Consider the following 22,347-nt stretch of genomic DNA (forward strand, 5'->3'; position numbering starts at 1 on the left):
AGGAAGAGAGAGCAGGCACTCTTTCCTGTCATGTTCTCTGCACTGCATTTTAAATAAAAGCTTAAGATAACCAACTCCTGACACTGCTAAGGAAACTCTGCTAAGCTTGCAGACAGGAGTCAAGGAGAGTTGTCCTGAGAGGCTCCACCCAGCAGTGCCTTGAAACAGATGCTGAGACTCATAGCCAAACACTGGGGAAAGCATAGGGAGCCTTGTGGAAAAGTGGAGGCAAGGAGAAAAGGACCTGGAGGTGACAGGAGCTTCATAGGAAGACCAACAGAGAAAACTAACCAAGGCCAAGAGGAAACTGCTGAGACTGAAACACCAACCAAAGACATTGCCTGGACTGGACTTACGCCCCTTACAAAGACATAGTTGTTTAGCAGCTCAAGTCACACGAGGGTTCCCTAGTAAGGAGAAGTGGGGCTTTCTCTAACAGGGACTCTTTTGCCAGATTTTCAATTACTTCCTCTTGGTGGGACTACCTTGCTAGGTCAAAGGGGAGCCAGACATGCTCAGCCCTGACAGGACTCAATGAGCTGAGGTGGATGGGAAGGGAGCTTCCCCTATGTTGAGTAATAGGGAAGGGGGGAAAAAGATATGCGAAGGAAGTAGGAATGGGAGATGAGGAAGAATGGGACTATGACCAGGATGTGAAGTGAATGAATGAATGAATGAATGAATAAGTAAATAAATAAGTTTACTTTCTATTGCTTTACATTGTTTCACCCAAATTGTAAATCAGAAATGGAACTCTCCTTTTCTGAGGAAAAGAGGGGAGGGGGAAAGAGGGTGGGCCTGGAAAGGGAGGAGAGATGAGGCCACAATAAAGCTGTAAAGTGAATTTTAAAAAGTTAGATAGGAAAAAAAATCAAACAAAGCACAGGTCAACTTCAGAGACAACAGTTAGAAAAGCTCTGTCATCAATATTTGTTAGAAATCATTTGAAAACAAAGGACCATTGTAAAGTGATTAATTGATGACTTTCCATGCTAGTCTCTGTATTTACTACTGAATGCAAAAATATTGTTTATAAATATGATTATCTTTCTTGTCTCCTTCTCTTCTACACAATAAGAAGCAGACAGTATATATAGTGATGTAACTGTAAAGGGAAACCAAAATAATAATTTGATGAGTTTATTTATAACATTACTATTTTTCTTAAAAAAGAGAAAATCACCCTCCTTCTAGGCACAAATTTGCTATGAGAAAAGTAAAGTGTAGAAATTAGTTTGTTTGTTTTGTTTTTGCAATGCACCTGCATCTCCCTGGGAAAGACTATCAGTATTTCAGTGTTTTCATCCCAAAATATTTAAAGAACTTTAGATTCTATTCCACTTGTTATTTCAAGCTTGCCTCTAACATACTAAAAAGTTATCTATTCAGTCATTCTTGAGGCCATGAGCTTCTTCTTTCATTTGAATCCCAGGTTTCTATTTATCTTCTTACTTTGTACAGAAAATCCAAACTATGATGAAACTCAAAGACATTTTCTCTGGTCTCACAGATTCACATATCATATCCAATTCATTTCACATAAGCATTTTTGTCTGCTATGAGCTCTTAAAGAAAACATTGGCCTCCCCATGCATAGCAACACACTTTTATGGGTCAATGTACATGCTTATTATTACAGTTTTTTCTTTCTTCTGTCTCTGATTTCTCTCTCTTACATATACATATATATATATAAGATACAGACATACAGACTATATTTAGTACCAATATAATGCCAACATAATTGTGTATATATATATATATATATATATACATATGCAATATATTTTTTTCTAAGTGTAAGGTTTTTTTTTTTTTCCCCTATTTATCAGAAAACAAAGTGATTAGGTAGAACTTAAGTAGAAATTATGGACATTAACGTGAATAATTGTCTACACAGTACTGGTGGTATCTAACCTTTATGTGACAATCAACATGAATAAGCTATTGTACTGTATTGTACTGAATAAGCCATTGTATTGTAAGGGTGGATCTAATGCTAATATCAATTTGCATGGCATGATGTGTGTCATCTATACACTCTGACTCTCGAATCACAAGCACTACCTGATTATAAAATCCTGAATTCAATGCAAGCCAACTATCCATCATAAAATTAAAGTCTATTGAACATATAGTTAATTTAAAAATATTTTGAAAATAAGAAATTTTACTATCAGGTTAAAGCTTGTCAGCTGCTCTGGTCATCCTACCAGTTGGAACATTACTGCCACTGAATTAAAAAAAAAAAAAAGACTGGGAACAAATGCTGACACTCTTCTCACTAACTTTCCAATGACCTCTCAAATACTTTGTAGATAACACGCTGTATGTCAATTGTGATAACTCCCTTCATTTATTCTTCATGCACTGATTTTTTTCATGCATCAACAGTCTCTAAATACACTTAGGGAAATCTGGGTATGATTATGCAAACTTCATGTGGATTAGCTCTTTTTAACATTCACAGAAAGACACCACTATTTTAGTTTTCAGATTTGTTAAGAAAGATTGAGTATATTACTAATACTGAGTTAATAAATGCTGGGCTTTGTATGAGTTGGGCTTTTGGGCTCCAGATTTTCTACTCTTAAATATTATTCCATAGTTATGTTTCCTAAACATAATTCCCAAGTAATGCTGGTAAAAACTTACACCAACTTAACGCCAACTGGCATAGGGTAATAGAGTAAATGTACTTCCAGAAACCTTCACTGGTAATAATTTCTAAATGTAACATGGCAATGATTTTTAAACTGGAGGTTGCTACAGATAAAAAAAAAAACAAACTCAAATAACAAATAATTTTTTTCCTGAAAAGTGGCAACAAATCTGATCCATTAGACTCAAAGCATAAGGAAAAACATACACTTGACTTGCTTTTCCACCTGTTTCATCATAGTTTGTGTGATTCAATAATATCTGACTTAAATGTGTGATCATCACTTCCTAATGTTAATCTTTCTCATCATCAAATTCTAAAAGTATACCTGAGATATATATCCACCATCATTCTAAATTGTGCTGCATGAGATGATTATACAGTAAAAATAACACCTGCATGATAGCAAGGTAGTTGTGTTGCTTTTATGACAAAGCTAAAGATCTTTTTTAATTTCATGCAGCACATTTTGAGAAGTTTTAATAGAAAATTGTCAGGCATTTGTGGAAAGTCAGCATACATTCTTATATCTATTTGCTTAGTTCATCAATATTTATTAAGCTTCACTTATATACAAACAAGAACCTCAGATTTATCTTTGTCCACAGAGAAGCCTAAACATGAGAAGAAAAATTAAAAAAAAAACAACAAAACAAACTCTGTTGAAGAACAAAGGACATGAAATTTAATAATGAAAATCAAAGTATAGCATTATATACAGACACAATTCAATAACTGATGAGATAGTGAAAAGCAAAAGCATATATGTCATGCGTATCTTATTGCTGTGAATGTTAGAGTGAGGTCCACCGGTATGCATAGTTTCTAACTCACACTGCTATTGTTTACTTGCTGGTTTATTTGAATTTCTATGGGATTTCCTGTGAACAAGACTGGTCCCAACCTCCAAGGTATATTACAATGTCTGTTCTTGAACACCTGGTTCTCTTGTCGCCAACTCCCAAGTACTAGGATTATAGACATCCACCACTACACCTGATATATTCCCAGTGGCCACCTGAAATGTAATCAATGGCTACTGTCATGCACAGCATCTCGTATATATTAGTAGCATTGTATAATAGCCCTCAGTTTAAGATGTGACATACTTAGGGGATAAGAAACAATGTACTTCACAAAGGTAAAAATACAAGTGAAAATGTACTTGAATTGTCTAACTGAAAGAAACTATCAAGTCAAATGTAACAATGAAGACTGAGAATACACATTCTTTCTTAGACTGCTTAGCATGCAGCTCTGAAATGTTTCCACTAGCACATAAACCAGGAGTGTGGGTACATTCCTGTCAAGCAGAATTAAGATGGAGTTAGGATTACTCAAGGTAATCATTGGCTATACAAAAAAAAAAGGAAGAGGCCAACTTTGTCAATATAGTTTCTATATAAACATAACTAAATACATTAATTTAAAAAATATATAACCCTTTGTAAAAGTCAAATATTATCTTTCCTAATGACATGCTGTTTTCTGCCCATTTACAAGCTGAAATGCTGGAATGTATAAGAAGTCAATATATGTTATTGTTTTTTTTATGCTTTCCTTACTTTTAAATATATTTAAAAAGCAAAGATCTCTGCTTCTCTTTTTGTAGGTGCAATATAGGAAAAGTTAGAGGCTGAAATCAGGAGATGTTGAATTAGCAATAAGGAGAGCCAGAGAAATAGTAAAGAAGAGGCAGGAGAATGGGATGTGAGTAGGCAGTCCTTAACTCTTGGCAAAATAAGCTTGATGATCAGAAATCTAGCTATTTTAAACATAAATTCATTATACACCATCAAATTCTATCCAAAGTAGTCATTGTGATACTTCATCATTTCTTAGCAGAAAAGTCTATTTTTTTCTTTTTTATTTGACAATGAGACTTTTCTTCATTCTTCCCACCCAATCTAGAATAGCCTCCAAATTATACCTTACTTCTCTCAGAAACAAATAGTAAGTGTGCATCTGACCTTTCCAATCAGGAACCAATTTCCCTCTTTTTGATGAATAGTCTAGGGAATAACTTTTGTATACTCTATTAATGAGAAAAAAATTAAGTAGTAAACCTGATATTTTAGTAAAAAGTAAAATAAAATGATCTTGTAATGATATATGGTATATTTAACTACCCCCAAAACATTACTCTTTAAGGCTTGAGGCGAAGAGAAATGACATAAACTTACACTCCTGGTAGAAAAAAAAATTTAGTTTATCATTATTTCTAGCACCATTGATATTTAAAAATCTCTTTTTTCTAAAAAAGAACATTCTGTCATAATCAGGACTTGCATTCTTTCAAAGTTCGCATTGTTGAGCAGCTGAAACATAATTGAGATGAGTGTTAGAACATATGGGAAGCATGAGTCCAGTACCATAGTGTAAAAAGTGTAAATCACCATAGACTAAAAGTTCGAGCATCATTCAAGAGCAACATTTCAGAGAAATGGCATTAATGTTTTGATGTCAGCTAAAGCTTCAAGACTCAGTTGGATTGCCTGGAAAAGCTCACTGGAATATTTTTCTCTGTGAAGTCAAGTGTTGAAGCACCAAGATCAGTACATGGATGTCGATCCAGAGAGCAATGTCTCACTCTGCTTGAGCTTCTATCTATGTCCTGTCCTCAAAGCCCACCCATGGATGTTCTCATCTGGCCAAAGTCACACCAATCATATGAGAGAGAAAAACATCACTTGCCCTCTAACAAGCCAACCTGCAGCAAAATATCATGTGCCCAGCTTGCAGCTAAACATCAGATGACCAAACTGAATTCAGGAATTTCCATTTCAGAATCATCATTAGCAATCAGAATTTAGGTAAAATTTTAATATTCATATAGTATTTCGACAGTCTAGAACATGTGCATATACTACATAATAATGCAAAGAGAAAATGACATTATTAGAGTGTAAAATCTGGGAAGCACATTTAGCAATCAACATGAACAACAACAACACCACCAGAGACTGACATGTCTTACAATATGCTGATCTTAAATGCCAAATTCAAGCAATTGTTCTACTTTACCTTTTTAAATAGTTGGTAATTTAATTCGTAAATTTCAAAAATAAAAACTAGCAAAAGGGAATATTACAACAGATAACACAGAAATACGAATGGTCATAGGGTTTCTTAAACCATTACTTAAATAGGTTGAAGAAATGGATAAATATCTACACCTTTGAACTACTAAATTTAATCAAGAGGATAAAAAAGAATATAATCAAAGACATAATAAGTAACGGAATCCAGGCACTCAAACAATATTATGCAACAGCCCAGGTTGCGTTTCTGATATGTACACCAAACTCCACTAAAAAGTTATACTCAAAATTAAATGAACAGCACAAATTAGAATTGGGGTGTTAAAAAAAATAATGCCCAAAACAGAGTGGATAAAGACATAGGTGGATTTGGAAAAAGATGGGAAGTGAAGGTAATTATATCAAATAATTTGAACAAAATTCTTGAAGAACATAAAGATATTGCTCAAAAAAAACTATAAAATGCCCCACAAGCAAAATGCAGAGTTTTTAATATGCCTACGGGATAGTTCACATTGTGCAAAATTATTAGCCCTGAGAACATATGTGCAAGTAACATTGTATGAACTAATAAGATTATATTTATACTTGTTGTAAAACCCCAGAAGATTAATTTCTCCTTATTTTTTTATTTTTATTATTATTTACATTTTATTAACTCTGTATCCCAGCTGTATCTGGCTCCCTCATTCCCTCCCAATTCCACTCTCCCTCCCTCATCTCCTCCCTGCCCCTTTCCAAGTCCACTGACTGGGGAGGACCTCCTCCCCTTTCATCTGACCCTGTTTTATCAGGTATCTTCAAGACTGGCTGCAAAGTCCTTCTCTGTGGCCTAGCAGGACCGCTCCTGCCTTGGGAGATGGGGAGGTCAAAGGGCCAGCCATTTAGTTCATGTCAGAAATAATGTCTGTTCCCCTTACTAGGGAAAACAACCAATTGGTTACCGGGAACAGGTCAAAGTGTCACTATTCACAGATGATATGATAGTATACAGGAGCAACCCTAAAAATTCAACCAGAGAATTCCTTCAGCTGTCAAATACCTTCAGCAAAGTGGCAGGATACAAAATCAACTCAAACATATCAGAAGCCCTACTGTATGTCAAAGACAAATGGTCCGAGAAAGAAATCAGGGAAAAAACACCCTTCACAATAGCCACTAATAACATAAAGTACCTTGGGGTGACTCTAACCAAGCAAGTGAAAGACCTGTTTGAGAAAAACTTCAAGTATCTGAAGAAAGAAATTGAAGATGATATCAGAAGATGGAAAGATCTCCTGTGCTCATGGATTGGTAGGATTAACATAGTGAAAATGGCCATCCTGCCAAAAGCAATCTACAGATTCAATGCAATTCCCATCAAAATACCAACTCAATTCTTTACAGATCTTGAAAGAAAGATTCTCAGCTTCATATGGAGAAACAAAAAACCCAGAATCTCCAAAATGATCCTGTACAACAAATCATCTGGAGGTATCTCCATCCCTGATCTCAAGCTGTACTACAGAGCAATAGTAATATAAACTGCATGGTATTGGCATAGAAACAAAAATGAGGATCAATGGAACCCAATAGAAGACCCAGAAATAAACCCACACACCATGAATACTTGATTTTTGACAAAGAAGCCAAAACCATTCAATGGAAAGAAGACAGCATCTTCAACAAATGGTGCTGGTCCAACTGGATGTCTACACGCAGAAAAATGAAAATAGATCCATATTTATCACCCCGCACAAGACTAAAGTCCAAGTGGATCAAAGACCTCAACATAAAAACAGATACTCTAAATCAGTTAATTTCTCTTTTTAGCTGTTTTAGGTAAACATTGCCATATAGTTGTCCATGACTATATCATTATCTATAAGTGTCTAGAGCTCTTATATTTGCTAAATGAAAGTAGAGATATAAGAGAGAAATTCCGATTTCTTCATTGACAGAAAGTGACAACCTATTGCTTCTGTGATACTGAGTACTTTAGATCAGTATATAAGTAAAAGCATGCATGATTTTCATTTGGAACTGGCTGATTTTATTTGACATGATACTACCATGATCATTTATATTGTACTATGTATTATAATTTCCTCCCTTTAAATGTTAAGCATGCTCTCTGATCACCACCATCTCTGGGGTGTGTGGAGAGGTAGAGGGAGTACAGCCTTGCCATGTCACAGAGGAAGACAATGCAACCAGTCCTGTTGAGACTTGATAGGCTAGGGTCATACAGAAGAGGAGCAGGACCTTCTCTATCAGTGGCCTAGGAGGAGAAGATGGAAAGAGAAGATTTGGAGGAGATGGGGGGGGGCACATCAGGGATATAAATTGAATAAACTGTAATAAATGATAAAACATTTTTTTTCCCAATGCAGTTTATTCAGGATCCTTGAACAATCATCTGACCCTGGGGAAAGCCAGCCCACAGCTTAAATAGCCTCTGGGTAGCCAACCCCAGCGTGCCACGTGGGCAATGCAGATAGGTCCACATACATGGAAGCAAGCCAGATCCTCAGCCTTAGCCAAATGTGGAATTATTCGTGACAGAGAGCACTCACCATCGGGAAGGTGGAAGGCGGAAACCAGCTCCATCTTTAAGGCATAGCATTCCACAGCTCTCTACAGTTTCCCCTTTTTGTTTTAGACGCATCAGGCAAGAGTAGAGGTCTGATCTCTGATATTAGAAATAAATTGGGACTTTGTACTGATGTTCATTTAGCTGTCATGCACCCAAAGAGCATCAGACCAGTCTGATACCTTTTTCTCAGAGGCGGTACCTGGGGCATCAACCCACATGCAATCAGACATGCTCTTCTCTGGGTCGAAAGCGGCTGACCCTGAGTGCAGTGCTTAGCTTTGCATCCTGAGCGTAACATTTTAGTTTTTTATGGTAGCCAACCATGCTTGGGGAGAATGTCCTGCTTCAATGGCTGTAAAGGCCTGAATGGTCATGGCTGCATTACGCTGTTGTGAGACTCTAATCTTGCATATATACCACAGGCAAACCAAGGAGACCAACACCAGAAGGCCTGCTAACGCTCCCATGCCCGCCCATTCCTTCAGATGATTCATGGCTGCAGCAATCCATGATGATAATCCTGTGGCTAGTCCTGTTTCCACTCTGGTAGAATTTACTGTGACAATGGCAACTCTCAGCTGCTCCATTGTAGTACCAAATTCTCCAGTCCAATTACCTAAAATATAGCTTGACAATTGTTTAGACAGATTTGCAGCACAGGAAAAATTCTCATGTTATATGCTAGTGACTCAAAGTCCAGCATACTTTCATTGACAGCCAGGTTGAGCGATTTGCCATAGGGTATCAATTTGCTCCTGCACGAGGTCAATCCTCTGATTGAACACCATCAAGCTTCCTTTTAGTTGAGCATTAATTCCTTTTTGTACATCTAAGGCATGAGCTACATTGGCTAAATGATTATTCAGGGTCTGAGCAGTCTGCCCAGTATGACTCATGGCTAATGCCCCGGTGGTAGCTCCAACAGCCGCCAATGAGATGGCAGTAACAATGGTGGCTGTAGTTCCAAGATCCCTTATCTGTCTGAAGAGAGTCATAGCGTGAGGGGCATCAACGGGCACAGGCACCCAGCGAGGCATGCAAGTAACCAGGGCATACCTAAATTATGATAAAACATTTTAAAAGGAAAACAAAAGAGAAAAAAAGTAGAGCAAGCTGCTCAGTAGGACCATTGACTCAGTAGGAGGAATGTTGACCATATGACCAATGTAAAAGGCAAAAGATGTTCATCAGTGTCAGGGGCCTTGCAAACAGAAATCAATAAAGTGCATTTCATCAGTTAAAAAAAAACCGCTCAGTATGTAATTATATTTCTGTACCACATTTCTCACTCTTATTTTTCTACTGTGAATATTTCAATGATGCATGATAGGTAAATATTTACTTGCAATTCTGCCCTAAGTTGTTTGGGACTATATAAAAAGATAGACTGTCTGGATAATGGAGTATTAATTATTTTGTGAGACTCCATACTGGTTTCCATAGCAACAACTTCCTCCTACAATCTCATTGTCAGGGCTTCAAGGTGTCAATTTGCCTTCATACTTGTCAATGATTTTTCTGTGTTCGTACATAGACATGAGTTTAAGATGATGTCCTATGACAGACATAATAGTATATTTCCTTATGGTTTTTATCCATATACTACTATGTGAATTCTTTCAAATTCATGACCTCTTTTTTCACTGTTATTACACACATGCATGTATACTCATACATATACTCCTAAATATAATCTTATTAATCCATATAATGTTACATACATGTATAGTTTCAGGGTTGACAAATTGCTGTTTTCTTCCTTGAGGCATGCCATCCTTTCTACTTCCACTTTTCTTTAGATGAATATTTAATACTATAAACTTTGCTGTTAATTGATAGAACTTTTGCTACATCTCTTTAGTCCTAGCACAGTACATCGTTTACACTTCTCACAGGTATGTTGTCTAATATAATTTCTGATTTCTTCTTTAAAATAGAGTATATTTTTTAAAAGTATATTTAAGTTTCCACTTATTTGTGAACTACATTTTTTTGCTTGCCTTTAAACCTTATTTTCACTTTATTGTGTTCTAGAAGATGCATCCTAGGATTGCAATTTGTATAAATTGAATTAAATTTATTTTTATGTGCAAGGTAATGTGTAATTTAACCTTGAACCACTCTGTGTTTACTTGAGAAACAGTCATGTTCTAATATCCAGTGGAATTCTGTCGGCTAGAAAAATCTGCATGTATTGTTGTTCATCCCTTCATTTTAAATTTATGTCATTATTAAAACAGGGATGGTGAAATATCCCACTTTTATAATTCTGTTCTCTATTTCTTCTGGTTTTGTTGATATTAAGTTCAAATATTCAATAAATATGCATGAATAATTGTTGATTTATTTTGGTGAATTGACTTTTCATAGTCCTTTTTTCTTTTGATAATTTTTACTTTGGTATTTGCATCCCATAATTATTGTTCTCCTTTAATTACCAATTTCAAGTAATGTCTTTTTACCCATTTACTTTCTGGACATGTTTTTAAAGAATATAGTCTATTATATGCAGCATAAATGGAGACTCTTTGTTTGCTTCTCCTGTTTTCTTCAGTTTACTCATTCTACATCTTTTAATTGGAAGTTTAATCTATTTTTACTTAATTATTCTTAGCAAAAAGTAACTGTTGTACTTTCAGCAATTATTTCCCTGTAGTATATTTTTTTCCTTCTTCACATTTAAACAACATTCAGACCATACATACTGACCTTGTTTTATCTCATTTTCACATTCATGTATATATCTTTTATAAATATGTTACTTTAATCCTGGGGCTTATATATACATTTTACATTTATAACATCTTTGTGTAAGTGGATAACTTAGCTTAACCACTGTGTAATGTTTTAAGTCCTTCCATGCTTTATACTTTTAATATGAAAATGAAAATTTATATTTTAATATTTTATCAATATAATTTCATGATTTTCATTGTTTCTATGCTACTCTTTTTTAAATTCTGATAACCAAAGTGAAGATGACTCACATTCCATCATTATAGGATTGAAACGTTGTGGGGTTTTTGTGTGTGTGTGGGTGTGTGTACTGTTACTGGAGTGTTTTGTACTTTCGTATGCCTTGATGGTCTTTTTTAGTGCTTTTTTGTTCGATTTTTTTTCAAGACTCGCTTTAACACACCAGGTAAATCAAAGCTAGAGTAGATGCGTTCCTCAAGCTTTCATTTAGCTCAGCAAGTCTTTATTCCCTTTCACGGTTAAGGAGAATTTTGTAAAATGATGCTGTATTATTTGGCATTGCTTCTTTGTTTTTGTTATTAAATTAGTCTTTGGATTTAAGATTTCAGTTCCTTCAGGCTCCTAAGGTTTGTGTTTAAAAATGTGCATATAATCCTTTATAGGCTCCTATGTACATGTTAACTGGACTTTTAGAGCTTTTAAGATTCTTTTACTCTGAACTTTAATGTTTGATTATGTGTTTTGGTTTAGGTACTTTTCAGCAAGTTTTAATTATTTATGTCCATTTCCTAACTTACCTGACAAAATATGATCATTTTTTCTTCAGATAAGTTTTTATGACATTTTTGCTCCTCGTTAACTCTAATTTCTGTAATTTACATGATATTCAGTTTGGTGGTATTTAATAAGGCCCTCATAATTATTCACTATCCTCAGTTTTTCTTAGTATTTTTTATACCTGCTGATGATGTAATAAAATCTGTCCTTTTTATCACCAATACTTCTGCTTGATTATGTCTCCTCCAGGCAAATTTTATCATTGTACTTTTCAGCTCAAAGCTTCTGTTTAGATCTTTGTAGTTTTCACTGTGTTATGAATGCATATGCTTTTCTTTTATATATATATATTAATTCTTTATTAATTACACTTTATTCACTTTGTATCCCCCCTGTGGTTCCCTCCTTCCTCCCATACCAATCTCTCCCTTCCTCCACCCTCTGCATGCATGCCCCTCCCCAAGTCCACTGATAGGGGAGGTCTTCTTTTCCTTCCTTCTGATCCTAGTCAATTAGGTCCCACCAGGACTGGCTGTAGTGTCTTCTTCTTCTTCTTCTGTGGCCTGGTAAGGCTGCTTCACCCTCAGGGGGAGGTAATTAAAGAGCAGGCCAGTCAGTTCATGTCAGAGACAGTCCCTGTTCCTATTACAATGGAACCCACTTGGATACTGAACTGCCATAGGCTACATCTGTGCAGGGGTCTTAGGTTATCTCCATGCATAGTCCTTGATTGGAGTATCAGACTCAGGGAAGACCACTGTGCTCAGATTTTTTGGTTCTGTTGCTCTCCTTGAGGGGTTCCTGTCCTCTCCAGATCTTACTGTTTCCCACTTCTTTCCTAAGATTCCTTGCACTCTGCCCAAAGATTGCCCATAAGCCTCAGCATCTGCATTGATAGTCTGCAGGGCAGAGCCTTTCAGAGGTCCTCTGGTCAGGCTCCTGATTTGTTCCCTCTTTTCTCCTTCTTCTGATGTCCATCCTCTTTGCCTTTCTGGATAGGAATTGAGCATTTTAGCAAAAGTCCTCTCTCTTGATTAATTTCTTTAGGTGTACAGATTTTAGTAAGTTTATCCTATATTATATGTCTATATGAGTGAGTATATTTCATCTTACACCCATCAGAATGGCTAAGATAAAAAATTTAAGAGACAACACATGCTGGAGAGGTTATGGAGGAAGGGGAACCCTCCTCCATTGCTGGTGAGAATGTAAACCACTCTGGAAAGCAATCTGGCGCTTTCTCAGACAACTAGGAATAGCGCTTCCTCAAGATCCAGCCATACCTCTCCTAGGCATACTCCCAAAAGAGTCTCAAGTACACAATAAGGATATTTGCTTAACCATGTTTGTAGCAGCCTTATTTGTAATAGCCAGAATCTGGAAACAGCCCAGATGCCCATAAGTTGAGGAATGGATGTACAAATTGTGTATCTTCACAATGGAATATTACTCAGCAATAAAAAATAAGGAAATTATGAAATTTGCAGGTAAATAGTGGGATTTGAAAAAGGTCATCCTGAGTGAGCTATCCCAGAAGCAGAAAGATGTATATGTTTTTCAAAAACTCATATATTACTATTGTGACCTCTAAGCTGATGATATTAAGAAGCAAGAACTAGGAGTAATAGTCTGTGATCAGATACTTTCACATCAAGTTTAGTACTTTTATAATGGAGACTGAAGAGAGTTGCCTGTCTTGTTAGGTGACTACATAGATGTAAGGGCATAATTTAGGAGAAATGAGCTAGTCCTCAGGGTTATAGAAACTGAGTTTCTGATACATATTTTATGCTCAGCCTACGGTACTGTTTTTTGTTGTTGTTGTTGTTTTGTTTTTATAAAAGATTAAAAAATAGACAACAATGGAATACAACTCAGCAATTAAGAACAAGGAAATTATGAAATTTGCAGGCAAATGGTGAGATCTAGAAAAGATCATCCTGAGTGAGGTATCCCAGGAGCAGAAAGACACACATGGTATATACTCACTGGTAAGTATATATTAGACATATAAGATAGGATAAACATACTAAATCTGTACACCTAAAGAAGCTACGCCAGAAGGAGTACTTTGGGTAAGATGATCAGTCCTCACTCAGAAAGACAAATGGGATGAACACTGGAAGAAGGAAAAAACAGGAAGCAGTACAGGAGCCTACCACAGAGGGACTTTGAAAGACTCTACCCACCAGTGTATCAAAGCATATCCTGAGACTCATAGCCAAACTTTAGGAAGAGTACAGGGAATCTTTTGAAAGAAGGGGGAGAGAGTAAGACCTGGAGAGGACAGGAACTCTTCAAAGAGAGCTACAGGATCAAAAAATCTGGACACAGTGGTCTTTTCTGAGATTGATACTCCAACCAAGGACCATTCATGGAGATAACCTAAAACCCCTGCTCAGATGAAGCCCATGGTAGCTCAGTCTCCAAGTGCATACCCTAGTAAGGGGAACAGGGACTGTCTCTGACAGGAACTCAATGGCTGGCTCTTTGGTCACTTCCCCCTGAATGGGGAGCAGCCTTGCCAGGCCACAGAAGATGACCTATCAGTGGACATGGAGAGGACTATGGCATTAGTTGACGGAGGGAGAGTGGAATTGGGAGGGAATGAGGGAGGGGCTACAGCTGAGATAGAAAGTAAATAAACTGTAATTAATATAAAAATAAAAAATTTTAAAAAAATGACATTTACCTCATTTCTGGTACTTCCATTGTGTTCATGCATATATATTCTGATGTTATTTAAGCAAGATTGGTACAGTATAGCTGATATTTTCATTGATTCTTTTATCATTTAGATGTATGTTTTTATTGTCCTTAATATCATCAAGTTTAAGGAAGTTAATTTTAATTCAGTTAAGTATCACACAGATCTTCTAGGGGGAGTCTATCTTAAATAATTCATTTTGTATTATTGATTATACCTTATTTTCTGTTTACAGTATTCACCATGTGATTATTTTCTTTCCATTTGGGGTTTCAGACATTTTGACAGTCATCTACATAAGGTACAGAGTGTAACATATTTACAATCCTACAAGTTGAGAATCTCAGGTAGGAATAGCAAGGCTAACCTGGGCTATACAGTGAAAACCTGTTAAAATATTTTTTTTAAAAAAAGAACAATAACTGCACAAATCAGAATAAACAGGAATTCCAGCTACCTCTCCTAGTCTATATAGTAAAATTTCATAGAACTAAATTGTTGTTAATGCATTAAATAAAGATACTAGAAGCCCTGAAACTCTTATAGAGGGATGAGGGGATGAAGTTCTCTGTGTTTTGTGATTTCTGTCTTAGAGAAGTTTCCTCGATTATTTCTCATGGGATAATCTCTTGGAGTAATGGGATAATCCTCTTTGGAGTGTTGAATTATTTCTGGTATGGCAGTACAAAGTTGGCTTTATTGTTGCTGTTGTTTTCTTCCTTCCTTCCTTCCTTCCTTCCTTCCTTCCTTCCTTCCTTCCTTCCTTCCTCCCTCCCTCCCTCCCTCCTTCCCTCCTCCCCCCCTCTCTCTCTCTTTCTTTCTTTCTTTCTTTCTTTCTTTCTTTCCTTCTTTGTTCCCTTTGTTCTCAGGAGAACTCAGATTTCCAAAGTATACTACATACTGGTCAGTATCTAAATCAGGGGAAGTGATTTCCTGTGAGACAGATATCAGTTCTCTGGGAAGCACTTCAAAACCAGAATGTTCTGTGCCCTCTCTGTTGCTTTCCTTACTCCTGTGGTAGTGACTGAGTTGTGCATGATCAAATTGAGCCTTCCTCCACTGTCAACTGCAGGTGCACATGCCCTTGATCCCCTTGCTTTATCATGCTCTAGTCATACAGAAGATTTACATTTTCTTGGCACTAAGTGTGAATGGAGAGAAACACCAGTTGTTTGGCAGCCCTCCCAAAAAAGCAGAATTCGACACACATCCCATTCTTTTCTCTCCCTGGGGAAACAGCCATGAGCCAAGCTAAGCAGCCCTGAGTAAAAAGTGAGGTAATCACAGAGAAAATGAACATTTTTACCCATTTCACTGTATCATTTCTCAGCATCATGCTTGCCTCTGATTCTACAGTCTCAATTGTTTTCTGGATATGATTATATTCTGGTCTGTACATGTACTTAGTATGGTTTTAAGGTGGACCTGAGACTGGGCTTTTCTAGTATAACTAATGCTGACAACTATTCCAACTTCCATTTATGATAAAGCACACACCTTTTTTCTCATTTATCATTGCTCACTGCTCATTGAAATTCCAGAAAGGTAGAAATGTGGAGACTTTTATTTTTTTCTAATATTTTCTTGTAAAATATTTTTTTTACTGTGGCAAACAACATTTTTCATACATGAAATATTATATCAAAAGCCATACTAAATTTTTATTCTCTCAGGGGCTAACCAACAACCTCATCTCTTTCAAATCTTTTACAGATTTGATTTCAATTTCTCAATGAGGTTGTCTACACTCTTTCCTCTTCTCTCTCTCTCTCTCTCTAGATATAGATATAGTAGGTCTGAATTTTCTTCGTTTTACAGCAGAACAATATCAACTTATGTCATTGATAATAAAAAGAATAAATTACAAAATTTATATTTAACATCACCATGAGCTTTAAATGATTACATTATTAAAAAAAGGCTAAAATGACTATGGGATCCATTTATATTAACAAGAACATAGTAGCTTTGTGTATCACATCCATTAATGAGAACATGAGTACCTACAGAAGCTTGGGCATGACAGAAGACTGCCAGCGTAGCTGGTCTCTAAGGCCATCACTAGGTTATCCACAAGTAGAAAGAAGCCAAACATCCTCCTACTGTGAGAAAATTATCGTGACTATTTCATTCTCTCTAGTAGCCTGCTATTGACACCATGTGTACATAACTATGAAGGTTTTCCCGTATGCGATACGGCATTCTGCCATATTAATTTTACAATTTTACAAATCTCATTTTCATAATATAAATCTGGTTTCTATGATAATATGTCAGTAGATTCCCAGTATCAAAGGATAAAAGCCAGGTGCAGCAAATACCTGCAACATGTGCCCCCAAATAGTTCTTTCTCTCCTTTATTGCTGTGAGAAAACATGTTAATAAGTTACTTGAAGAAAGGAACTCTATCAAGGAAGGGTTTCTTTTGCATCAGACCTTGAAGTTATACTTTTTCTCATGGTGGAGAGGAATGCTGAGGCTTGGATTCTTAGCTGTGGTTGTTCACTTCCTCCCCTTCCAAAAACACAGGGTCAAAAATGGTAGAGGACGCCAGAGAGCAGCTGACTTCTTCCTTTCTACCTTTTCGGTCCGTGTCTTAGTCAGTAAGATGGTGCTGCGCATGCTTAGTGTAGGTCTCGGGTCATCTTGTAAACTTGATGACTCATATATTAACACAATATTTTGACAATTCCTTCAACCAACACATTTGCTAGTAGCATTTATTAGGCTAAGGGTTTAGAACTTACTTGTTCAAAGAAAGAATTTATGATTAGGCAAAAATTATAGGCCCATATAAAACACGACCCGAAATAACAAAACACTCCTTGCTAACAATGTGGATGAATAAGTGAATCAAACAAAAGGTAGACAAAAGACAGAATAATCAGGCAGGCTTAAAAACATTTAACATCTTGTACAGTAAGATCCCAGATGCAGCAGTGATTGGGATTGTACACCGAGTCCCAATCATCTTTCGCTTTTAGGTGCTGTTATGTGAAGCTTTATGTCTATTGCCTCCTAATTATAGGAGAGAATTAATTCTATTTCTGACCAAGGAAGATACTAAGCACCACAAGAGATGGTATTAATCCTCCCTTGGAATGACATGTAGGCTTTCTGCAGAGCTGTTAACTAAAAATCAATAGGCCTCCCATCTCTTAGCGTTGTGAGACACTGGTTGTGTGCATGACTGAATGTTGTTCTACAGCCTGAATACTTTGCTGAACCCAGAGTGCTACATATTTAAGATGACAGCCCTGTATTTACTCTGTCAAAAATTTCAGGTTCAATATCTGTTTCACTTCGTAACTTTATATTAGTGCTAGTGTGATATGATACAAGTCAGAGTGGCATATAATAGAACAGTGATGTTTTCTCGGGGGCACCTGCAAAATGTTATTTTGAAAGCATGTTCTGAAAAGTAAAGAAAGAAAAGCATTGACTGATAAGTTGTCTTAATGGAAATAAATTAATCTGATACACGTTAAAGACTCTAATTTAATAATAAAACCAAGAATATATATGTTTAACCTAGTCATGAAAATAAAATGAAACCTTTTTGGAAATGGCAGGATTGCTATAACTTTAAACATTTATTCCTGTAAAATGCAGAGGTAATAAAATACTGTGTGTCCTACACTTTTAGAGGTAATTATTTAATACCTTTGCTTGATTTATCTCTGTCCACATATAACGTTTCACAAATACTCTTTCTCTCTCAAAAAGTATGATTCTTAAACTGAGAATGCAAATAGAATAGAAGAGACCACCAATTTTTTAGTAATCAGTATATGAATTCCAATTCAGTTAGAAACTTCACCATAATCTAATTAATTTAAAATGAATACTGAAGTGTTGACCAGCATATGTGACATAAATAACTAAAAAATGCAAAAAAATATAGTCTTCAGTAGTCTTCAACATATTAGCAATATTGAAGAACCTAAATGCTAAAATCCAAAGATACTCATTGTCCTGAGTTTCAGTTTTAAAACAGCACTTGAAATTAATAAAAACTTTTTTTAAATTTAACAATAAAAAAATCTCCTACTATATCAGCATGCAGGCTATTACATAGTTATAATAATATTCTATCCTAAATATGATGAAACATATCAGTAAATCACAAAAAAGGCATGAGTGAATGGAAATTATTTATAGCATATAAAGTCTGAAACATGCAGTCAAATGTAAGTTTAAACTTGAATATTGAAATTGCACCACTTTAGTGTTCCGTAAGAAAAGTTTCATGCTTTTAAATTTCTGAACACTTTTATATAGCCTAAGATACACAGTAATTTTGAGAAAATGTTTTTTAAATTATGATGGTTTTCAGTTCTTTATAAATTTTAGTTAGATCACACCTTCAAACACTAAACATGATGATGTATGTTAAGGAAAATTAAGTTTCATGGCTGTTTTCTCATACTAACTTCTGAAATAACTTCCTGCGTATGCATAAATGAATATACATACTTTTAAATTAAAACTGAACATTTTCTCCATTACATTATTCAGTTTTTCAATCCTGAAGCTCCAAGCCTAAGATTTTCTAACTGATAGTCAAGAAATCTATTTCTGATGTAAAAATTGAATTTAATACCTTTGATTCTCTTAAAAACAGTTCCATACATGTTACATATACATGAAGGCTAATTACAGTATAGGAGATTTCGTCAATGTTCTCCTTTTTATAAGTACAGATTTTCCCACCAATAGTGTTCGATTATATATTATAATCATTTTTGTCTATTTTAAACATGCCAATCCAACATTAAGTTCCACATTGACTTTATAGAGTTGCTTTTGCTAGGATTATTAGCATAGTAACTAAAAAATGGTAGACCCACTTTAGCTGTGGTCAGATTTCATAATGGCAGAAAATGCAGTAGTCGAAACCTAAGAGAGTAAACATAAGGTTTTCATTCCACATATCTAGTTTTATTTTTCAGTGTGGTTTAGCCACTCAACTAAAACTTGTCATAATTTACAGTTAAAACTTCAAAGCCATATTTGGCACAAGTTGCTATAATTAAGGAAACAGATATGGCAGCCTTGGCTTGAGATATCTAGAAAAATAAATTAGAAGGACCTTTCTTAGATGAATGCCAGAGGAAATTTCTGTTTGTATTCCTGAGGTAATAGTTGTAGCCACAATTTTCCAGATTTTCTGCTTCACTACATTCTAGGGTCCTTTTCCAGAAGATTGTCTTGTAGATATAATAATTTAAACTGAAGTTTTTAAAAAAGCACAGAGTAACATGTGTGGTGACCTAAAGCAAACTCAGAACAGTGAATTCCCACTTATAAGTGCAGTCAGGTGATACAACGTGAACCGTGAAATAAATAGCACCGTGTGTTTAAAGGGATTAAATTTGGACATTTCCTCATGACGAATTCAAAGCGCAAATTTTTGTCACGGACCTCAACCATATGTGTGACTGTACTCTGTAACACCACAAGACAGTATCCACTGTAAGAGGAGAGCCAAGGCTTGATTTGGAATTCTTTCTACTCTTTATCAAATACTCTTTTTTAAAATTTTTTTCTACAAATTTTCTGTGATAATCAGGCACAGTGACACTTGCCCATAACCCCAGGAACTCAGGGTGGCTGAACTCTGGTGGATCTCTGTGAGTTTGGGACTAGCCTGGTCTATAAAGTGAGTGCAGAGCAGCTAAGGCTACTAAAAAACAAAACAAACAACAAGAACAAAAAAAAAAAAAAACCGTTTTGAAAATCCAAAAATCAAGCAGACAAAATAAATAAATAAATACATGTTCGGATTTCTCCTCAGGCTTTGCAGCATATAGGAAAAAAACAAATCAGGGAGAGGTAAGAAGGGAATTCACCTCAGCATAGTTTAATTGTATGCTGTCCTGGACCAGCACTTCTAGAATCTGGCCCAGATCATTTTAATTTAGCCATATTTACGCACAATCCAATTTTGAAAAAAAATACTCAGATAACAATAAACTAGTCACAGGTGTACAACAATTTTAGACATGATTATAATGAGATATTTTTACAAAGTATATTCTGTTTTTTTTCGTTTTTTTTTTTTTTTCACAAGAATGGGAACTATTGTGCCCCAGATTTAGGGTCTAGGGAACTTGACGGATGTAACACATGTGTCAGGATTGTCTTGGACCTAAGATAACATAGTTGTCACTTAGGCTGTTGTAAAGCACAAGTGAAATCATTCATAAGAATGAGTTTTATGAAAAAAGGGGGAGTTAATATGACCCGGAAAGGACAGGTGCTCCACAAGGACCAAATATATCTGGGCACAGGGGTCTTATATGAGACTGTTTCTCCAACCAAGGACCATGTATGGATATAACCTAGAATTTCTGCTCAGATATAGCCCTTGGTAGCTCAGTATTCAAGTGGGTACCCTAATAAGGAGAACAGGGACTGTTTCTGACATGAACTCAGTGGCTGGCTTTTTGACCTCCCCTTCCCCCCCGAAGGAGGAGCAGCCCTGCTAGGCCACAGAGGAGGACTTTGCAGGCAGTCCTGAAGATACCTGATAAAACAGAGTCAGATGAAAGGGTATCCCAGAAGCAGAAAGACACATGATATATACTCACTTATAAGTGGATATTAGACATAAAATATAGGATTATCAAACTAAAATCTGTACACCTAAATAAGCTAAGCAAGAAGGAGTGCTCTGGCTAAGATGATCAATCCTTATTCAGAAAGGCAAAGGGGATGGACATTGGAAGAGGCAGAAAACAGGGAACAAGACAGGAGCCTACTACAAAGGGCCTCTTAAAGACTCTACCCAGCAGGGTATCAAAGCAGATGCTGAAACTCATTGCCAAACTTTGGGCAAAGTACAAGGTATTTGATGAAAGAAAGGGAAGACGAAGGACTGTGAGGAGACAGGAGCTCCACAAAGAGAGCAAGAGAACCAAAATATCTAGGCCCAAGGGTCTTTTTCTGAGACTGATACTCCGACCCAGGACCATGGAGATAACCAAGAACCCTTGCACAGATGTTGCCCATGGCAACTCAGTCTCCAAGTGCATACCCTAGCAAGGGCAACAGGAACTGCTCTCTCACATGAACTTAGTGGCAGGCAGGCTCTTTGATCACCTCCCTCGGAGGAGGGGGGACAAACTTACCAGGCCACAGAGGAAGGCAATGCAGCCAGTACTTGTGAGACCTAATAGGCTAGGGTCAGATGGAAAGGGAAGAGGACCTCCGCTATCAGTGGATTAGGGAAGGAGCATGGGAGGAGAAGATGGAGGGAGGGCAGGATTGCAATTGGATGAGGGAGGGCACTACAGCTGGGATACAAAGTGAATAAATTATAATTAATAAATAAATTAATAAATACGTAAAAAAGAGAACTCTGAGAAGAAAAAAATGGAAATTATTATAATTATAAAGTATTTTAGCACTCTCCAACTTAGAAAAAAAAAAGGAAAACACTTTTGCTGTCTATGGGCTACACCTGCACAGAGGGTCTCTGTCCTCTCTATGCATAGTCTTTGGTTTATGCTTCAGTATCCCCTGGGCCTAGCTACTCTTTGCTTTGTTAATCAACGTGTGTGGCTTTTGTCCCCTCTGGGTCATTCTATATCTGCTTCTTCCAAATTAAATATATATATATATTAATATATATATAAATATTGCACTGAAATATGTGCACCCAAACACCACAAGCCAGGCTTAGCAGGTTGTATTTTTATATACTTGTATGTACACATATATATGTAACAGTGCTCATCTTAAAGAGACTATCAACTTGAAGAGTGCCATGTGAGTGGTTCGAGAAGGGGTAGCAGGGAGAAACTCGAGGAGAGAAAGGGATGGGGTGATATAATTCCATTTCAATAAAAAATGTACTTTAAAACATACTTTATATGCTTTAGTT

This window comes from Meriones unguiculatus, chromosome 17, assembly GCF_030254825.1.
Source record: "Meriones unguiculatus strain TT.TT164.6M chromosome 17, Bangor_MerUng_6.1, whole genome shotgun sequence".
Lineage (NCBI taxonomy): Eukaryota > Metazoa > Chordata > Mammalia > Rodentia > Muridae > Meriones > Meriones unguiculatus.